Here is an 8,512-nt window from a genome sequence, read left to right as displayed (position 1 = left end):
TTTTATACACGGGAGTGCAGCAATAATGTGACAAAACCAAAGGAGGGAAAGCAATGCCATCACTGCGCACAGAATGCAGCCATTAGACCAAAGGTTCATCAGCTTTTGATGTCTGACATCTAGAATGAAGACCTTTCAGAAATGGATGCAGACAAGTTAAACACAGTTCAGGCAAAGCTGGGAGAAATGTGATAGACTGGATGGAGGTGATAGGATGGTGAGCCCTTCTGATCTCAACTTCTGACTTCTGAGGAGGGAGATGAGGCTGAAGTGTGTTCAGATAAAACCCACACAAAAGATGGAAATAAAAACGCCTGGTGACGCCAAATTACTAAACCAAATCAAACAGAGGCAACTTGCTAGGTGCCTCTCCTTGCTTGGTATCTTGAGCAAAGAGAGATGAATGAGGAGAACTTGTCTCTCAGTAACTGCAGGGTGTGACAGCAGAGGTGGGGCATGTCCACAGATCCCCTGTAAAGCCGCTACTCTGGGAAACATGGGAAGCCCCACTGCTCACAGGGTTAAATTGAGGATATGCAGCAAGGAGCAGCTCTCGAGGTCATAGGCATGTTGGGCAAGGGCAAGGAGAGATGTGGCCAAAACCCACTACTGTAAGGGGAATGACTCCTGCTGATTTTAATGGGTTTTGAACCAGGTCTTAGACACCAAAATGGGTTGTTTCCATCTGCAGCTTATCGTTATAATATAAACAAACCCTACTCCCACACAGATGTGTACATGCAGACATGTGAATACCAGATCCTCCCTTAGATCTTGTAGATACTCCAGCCACCAGAGACACAGACACTCACAGCTCTGCATTGCTGAAGCTGCCTTCCTCACCCTCAACACTCACCATGTCAACAGCAGCCTTTATCTCCCCTTTTTTTACAGCAAAGAGGGCTCAGACCACTGTCCTGGCTTCCCAGATAGTGGAAAATTGACCATGTCCTGCCATTCCCTCTCTCTTTGAAGTTTTGGTTCCTTCCCAAAATGCTGAGCCAGCCAGAAAGCCGGGTGGCAGACAGAAAACCCATAGCAGATCTGAAACAGGAAGATGGACATGCAGGAATTTTGCTCAACAGGCTGGTGATTTTGTACGGTAGAGAGAAGGTGGGGACACAGCCCTGAGCTTGGCGGGTAGACTGAAAGGAGAAGAGCAGGAGAAGTCACAGAGATGGCGCTACATCTCTGTGCAGCCATGCACCATGCAAGGCCATTCTTATTGGATACTAAAACCCCTTGGCTCCTTCTTCCCAGCGTTTCTGGCTGGGAATGGATTTTCTCTTTTTTCTCTCACATTCTGAGAAGCATTCCTGCCCCCAGCTGTTTCACACCTGGAGCTCAGGACATCAGGACCCAGTTTATCTGACCAGAGATTGGTCTGGGGTTGTATTTGCAGAGGAATGCAAAATGGTTTAAATTTTTAAATTTTTGTTTCATATAATTGCTATGTTTAAAGTAAGGAAGTTTTTCCAGTACCTTGGGCTAGCAGGTTCAGTGGGTATTTTGAGGCTCACACTTCTTCAAAGGCAAAGTGAAGACAAACAGGGAGTGAACAAGAAGGCTTTATTGTAGACAGGGATGTCCTGCTGCATACCAGAGACAATTTTTTCCACCTCTTTTGGCAAAGGATAGGTTAGTCTTGAGCAATCTGACCAAATCTGAGCTTCAGCAAAGGGTCTACATCTGACCATGTATTAAATTCCCAGGATGGCTGAGTCAACACTGCTCCTGGAGATCAGCTTCTAATTGAATGACACATTCCCATTTGCACTGTGAGATTCACCACTGGCAGAGGCACCTCCAACCCAGACACAAGGTGTTGGATGGGAAGGATCCCAGGTCCAGAGTGATGTATTTTCCTTGGAGAACATATTTTACCTTAAAGCTGTGTAGCACAGAGAGCAAATGCTCCACAGGTCAGGAGTAGAATCACCTTGTGTCAAAGCCTGTGTGGTCCCACCTCCTAACTCCTTGGGCATCTCTACTGGATGAAAACCTGCTGTTCCCAAATTTTCATATTTTCCCTTCTCTGGGTTGCAAATGTGAAGAACAGCATTTAGTACCTACTTCTGTTTTGACGTATGGAAGAATCATCTCCCCCTCCCTATACACATCCAAACTATGGCAGACTGTCTTAGGATAAGAGAATTATTTAGGTTGGAAAACACCTCTAGGATCACTGAATTCTCTCATGTGTATGAGTGAATGAAAACAAAATTTACCCCTGCACCTAACTTGCAACCACCTAATAAATCACTCCAAGCATGCTTGCAAGTCTTGCCTGTTATTGGGCAAGAGCTGATGTGCACATGGCTGGACATTTGGATACTGCCACTGCTGCCACAGTTGTTTGGTTTTCAGACGTCACAGATAGCAGGAAGGGAAAGTTTCTTTTCACAGTTCACTGCATCCCATGGTCACACCTCATGTCGTGTTTCATGTCCAGGGAATAAACTCTTGAGCATCTTACCCACAAACTTGTGTTATACAGTGATGGATTCAGATTTTATCCTCAGAAGAACCTGGTAGGGAATATCAGATCATAGCACACTCTTTCTAAGCAGGATTCTACTGCAAATGGTGTGGCTTGCTAGAGAAAAACCTGAAAACTATTGGCAGATGGCTTCCACAGGAGGAGCTGTTTGTGGGTATTGGGCTCTGTGCAGAGTAAAGGGAGCTGTGAGGTTACAACTTTAGGAAACTACAAAACCTTTTGTGGGGCCCAGAGGAGGACTCATCTCATAGGGCTGGTTGGATTCAGAGAGGCTGATGCAATTTGGGAAGTGGCTTGTCACAGCCTCCGCAAAAAGTCTGATTGGAAAGCTGACCTCAGTGCAGGAACTCTGGAGGAGTGGCAGATAGTGCTGGAGGACGCTGAGCCATAGAATTTGTGAGAGGCTCCGGGTATGCCTAAGAAGTCAAGCTTTTCATAAGTGGTTAAGTTCCCACACAATGTGTCTGTAAAAGGATGGGTTTAAGATGTTTTAATTAGCCCAATTCCCTCCTCCTTTTTCTTTATTATATTGCAAATGTCATGACTGAGTACTCATATACAGTGACAGTGGTCTGACACACAGCTTTGCTGGATGGAAGTTTTTGAAAAGTGTGATTCAGACTTGTTGGTCTAGGACTGTAGCTGTGGCTTTATTTATCTGTCTTGTCCTCTCAAACCTCTATGGTTCACTCGGGAAATTTGCAGACATGAGCGTGGGAAACTGTTTTTCTCCTAAAATGGGAGATGAAATTGTCATTGTTTACATGATGACAAAAGGGACACTATAAGAAGTTAATTACAGTGTTATGAGATCCTTCAGATTACAGGAAGTGATGACCATGATGCCAATTACGTGCTAGATTTGCTGTAAACTGCCAAAACTGCTAACAAGTACCACAAGCCATGAATGGCCCCAGACTGAATGCACATGGTGCTAGGACACTAAGGACCTGTGGGAAATGAAAAAGGCATGGAATTATAAATCACAGATTCATAAAGGCTGGAAAAGCCCTTCAAGACCATCAAGTCCAACTTTTGAACTGAACACCACCACACCCACTAAACCATATAATGGAGCACTGTGTCTACTTCTACTGCAGCTGGCAAGTAGACCTGGTCACTGACCAACACCATGCAAGTGTTCTCAAGTAATTAACCATTATCACTCCCCATTTCCACCTTCTCTTCCTTCCAGTTTTGTGTAGAAACTCCTGCCTGTGGGCTCTGTTCCCTTTGCCTGGTGGGAAAGGTTGAGGGGTAAGCTGTCAGAGGCAGCTGTGGAAACTCCCTGTTTGCATCTTCATGGTTGATGTTCAGCCCCTGCAGAAAATCCAGACAGTCTGGACCAAAACCGAGCTGTGCATCTGACATAAGTCTTTCTCAATCCTTTTTCATGAAGAAATTTTGGTGTTTCATGGCTAGTTAAACAACAAGAACAGTGACTCAGACTGTGCAGAGGGAGACCTTCAAGCTCTTTAGGACAGTCCTGAGCCGGAGAAGGGGAAGGACTGGTGAGGGATCAGAAGTTACTGGACTCTGTGACGCACATTCCTGGTACACATCCATGCTCTCCCATACCTCCATCTGCACTGGTTGTGGCAGTTCCTCTCTCTGCAGCCCATCTGCAGCACATGAGGAACTGCTCACCCACCCTTTTCAGATATTTAGAGGAAGATGGTGTCTGCCTGGTGGTCTGTGGGACATGCTGGAGCCTTGCAGCTATTTCTGGCACAGGCTCTTCCTTCCCCTGCATCTAGATAGTCTGCTGCCCAAGTCCTGGCTCGGGAGAAAACCCTCCCTGGCTGAGCTGCACTGCCATAAAACCTCTAAAACCACACCAGCTCGGCTTTTCAGCTCTCTGATGCCTCAACACAACCCACAGAAAAGTGTCAGAGAAGGGAAGGCTGGTTTTAAATCCAGGCATTTCTGCTGGCTTATGTTTTCTCATTAAAATGAGAGCTGTGTGGCAGCTCATCATGGGGAAATAATGTTCAGGAAACCTCTGAGAGAGGCAACAAAGAGAAAACCAGATTTTCTTCCTGAAGAAGAAGATTTTCTTCCCTTCTTCTGTTATTGTTGAAAACTCTGTGGGAAGGTTCATGTCTCAGTTTCCCAACCTGTAAGAAGGAGTACACCTTTCTCAAGAAGATTTTTTAGGAAGACATGAGCTGGCACCAGAGTCACCTTTTTCCTCTGCATTATTGGCTTTTGGGTTTCAATAATGTCTGGATTTCTTCATCCAGACATGATGAAAATTCAAAAATATAAATTGTACTTTGATGCTGTAAACTGGGCTAGTCATGTCTTATCTATTATGTAGACAGGCTACAGTGACATAAATGAAAATGAGTGAAATAACTGGAAAAAATTCACTAGCAGGGGAAAATACATGTTAAAATCAGGAAAAAAAAATCAAAATTCAAAACAAAAAAATCAGCCTGTTAGAGAAAATATTTTCTGCTGTGGACTTAGCAGTTTGCAGGTCTTGATGTCACGTGCTAAGAGTGCTAAAGGTCTCTTCCCTATTCTTATTCTGCTTTTCCTGATTGTGCCCTGGATCAGCACAGTGAAAGACATGGTAAAAACTGGTAACTGCAGCAGATGCAAAGGGTGGAGCTTTCTAACATAATTTTGTTAGAAAATCTCCTCTTTCAGCATTTCAGAGTTGCTTTTCAAAGATAAAAGTCCAATGTTTCAGGAAAAACCATAGTATCCCAGAAAAACAAAGAAGGAGAAATCTCAGAAACCACCAGATACTGTGCTCTTTTGCAGTGCAGCAGTTGCAATTGTTTTTCTCTGCAGCTTCTTCAGAAAATTGTCAGCCAGGAAAACCAGATTTCCTGGGGGACAGAGTGGCCTTTTGATGGGGTCACACAACACCTCTGGTGGGGATGTAATCTCTTGGAAGGTTTTATTACTGCATTTCTTTTCTCTTTCTCCCTTTCTCTCTCTGGCCTTTCTGACAATCACTCACACTTAAAATTAGCTTGAAAGTACTTTAATGAGATCAGAAAATCTTTTAGAGGTTGCAGCCAGCGTGACCTCACACTTCCATTGTATCCCTAATTGATACTGCAGGTTATCCTGTACTAAATCAGTGTGTAAAGTTCATAGTATTGTCATTTGTCAGTATTTTTAAACATAATTACCTACAGAAACCTAAGGTGTTGCATTTACTTTTTCCCTCTATTTGTTTCCACTTTCCCCACTATGCCCCTAAAAGTATAATTTCCACCACACTTTTCATCTAGAAAGGGATGTATATGATTTTAATTTGCTCACAGTTTTCTGAAAACTGGCAGCTGGATAGAGCAGAAAAATCTGTGTAATTGCTGCTCCCTGCTCCTTCCACACAAGCCAGAAGCAGAGTTCTGCAGAATATACATGCTGTTGACCAAGGAGCACTTATGTCCTGGGTAATAAAACAATTCAGATACTGCTCCAAGCCAGCCACAGCACAGCACCCAAAACTCCAGCCAATCTAGTAGCAGATTCTGGAAGGAGCTGCAGTATCAGGGTGGAGGAGATTGGAAAGGGAACTGTAGGAAAGGTCACCTTATTAACTCTGCTGGTCACAGAACAACTCTTTTTTAACAGTGTCTTTTCCCCACAGGAATAATTTTCTCTTCAGCATTTCCAGATACAATTCTCACGTCTTTAGCAGCACTGAATTCTTGGACGCTGCATTTGTGCAGGCAGTGCTGCCAAGAGCAGTCATAGGCCACAGGGAAAAGCCATGGAAGGAGAGAAGCTGCTGTTTGGCAGGACCTGTAATGGATTTACAAGAAGAGTGGAGGCAGGGGAGGAAGCTGGCTTCCACAGGAGGGCTGTAAATGCCCCCTCCACTATTGGAGGTGATCCTGCACATCCTCTTGTTGTTGTCTCTGACTTCCATTGGAATCACTGCTTACCCACACTCACTGCAAACTGAGAGATTAGCAAGAGGACAGCAGACACCTTTCAACAGGCCAGTTTTTTGACCCTTCTTGGCATTGGATGCACAGCTGCTTTGAATATCTGGCTGCTTCTTTTGTGCCCGAATGGCAGGCAATGAGTTTGAGAAATCTGCTCCAGCTCTGGATACCGGGCAGATGCAAAATTATTTTCCTTTATTTGCGTCATCTGTGTTTGCCCAGATGCTGCTGCATGCCCTTGTGAGATTCCACTTATTTCCCCCTGAGGTGCAGTGTGCCAGCAGAAGGCATGTGGCTGTATTCCCTGCGCAGCAAGTGAATTTTCCTTGCAATCCTCAGGCCTCTTGGTCACTGTGGATCACACTGGTGAGAGCCATGAGCAGCATGTAAAGGCAAGAGGGCAGTGCATCCACTGGGAAGGGGACATAGAGTTCTCTCTGTTGTTGCCAGTAAAGCCAGTGAGTCATCTCTTCCTACAAACAGTTGTCTTGTGTAGCTGGCTGCTTTGCACAGCCCTCAGCTTAATCAAATAACAAAGGTTTGGATGCAGCTGCTGACCAGAAGTGTCTCTTCATCTGAGACTTCTTGCTAGGATATGTGGTAAGGATGAGGAGATATTTGCAGAAACCTGAAAATTGTTTTCTCATGTTGCAATGTACTATTGTGACTGGGAAAGACTTTGGAAACTGTCAAAGCCCGATTCATTTGTTGGGGCCAGGGTAGTTTTTGGCCAAATCTCACAGTTTTATTATAAGTTTGTTTTCTTTAAAGTTTAGATTTTAAACTACATGTGTGGAAACAGGTAGAAACATCTGAGTCTTCACTTATTTCTTGACTAATATGATTGCTCCACAGAAAATTAGTCTGAAACCAGCAGGATGACTCCATTTCTTTGCTGTCTGACTGTGGCTGGCCTCTAACAAAGATACCTCTCCTACATTTCCTTCCCCATATTCCGATTGCCCTGCACCCATTTTAAAAATGAGAGGCTGGCATTGTTTTCTCTTTGTCCTTGGGAAATCAGGACAAACTTTAGAAACCATTACATATGGTAGAGATGACTATAAGTCATGGGAAGAAACCCCGTCAAAAATCTTAGACAATAAACTGCAGCCCAGGTGACACTTTTAATTATAGAATAATGTTTTACAAGTAAACACTTGGTTGACTGTTGTAAACTCATCTCAGTGAAAAACTGTATTCTCCAAACAGTGAGAAGCCAGCTCATGGAAAGGGGAGAAGGCTGACATTATTATCTTTTTAAAGCCTGAGCAATTGAAAAGCTTTGTATTCCCACACTACACTTTCCTGTCTCTAATGCTCTCAGAATGAACACTTTTCTTGGGTAAAAATTTATTTCAGCTGAAGTTTGGCATAGAAAAATTTAAACTAAGTAACTTTGCTGGGTCAGCTTGACAATAAAATCCATATCCATTCAAATCTCCACAGCTTCTAACAAGCATCACTTCAGGCTTTTCTTGTCTCTATTACTACTTGTCAGCTGAGCTTCTTGCACAGGTGATAATGTCACTGTGGTCTTTGCCTCTGACTGTATGGTGCGGTGAGTTTTGGGAGATGATTTCAGTGACAGTTTTGGGCTTTTCACCTGCTTTCAGCGATGCTCAGTCTGCCCCTTTCATAGACAGGGAGGTTGCAAATTTGGAGCAGAGATCGGTCAGAAAATATCTGAGGATAACCTAACAAGGCTGGGAATGAGAGGCATGTTTTTCTCTTCCTTTCCAAGCTGTGGCTCATGCTGGAAATGTGTTTGCAGCCTAAGATGGAGTCCTTTGGTCAGAATTTTGTTCTCGCAGGTGACTCTAAACCTGAACCAATTGTAGATGGATCAAGGACAGTGAGCATGGGTGTAAGTGATCCCACCCTCATTTGTAATTTCTACTCACAGCTCTTTCAGAGCTACAAGAGTTTGTGGGGAAGATCACTTTGTGTAAATGAAGGGCTGAACTGACAGTCCAAGAAGACATGGGGGTCAGCTACCATGTGGGCACAAGCTGGGAGTAGGTGATACCTGATACTTGTTTAAAAAATTTGTTTGAAAATTCCCAGCAGGAGCACCACAAATAGCTGCAACTTTTGT

Source organism: Pyrgilauda ruficollis, unplaced genomic scaffold (assembly GCF_017590135.1).
Source record: "Pyrgilauda ruficollis isolate IOZ18807 unplaced genomic scaffold, ASM1759013v1 scaffold107, whole genome shotgun sequence".
Taxonomy (NCBI): Eukaryota; Metazoa; Chordata; class Aves; order Passeriformes; family Passeridae; genus Pyrgilauda; species Pyrgilauda ruficollis.
The sequence above is the reverse complement of the archived record's forward strand: the minus strand, read 5'-3'. Positions refer to the sequence as shown.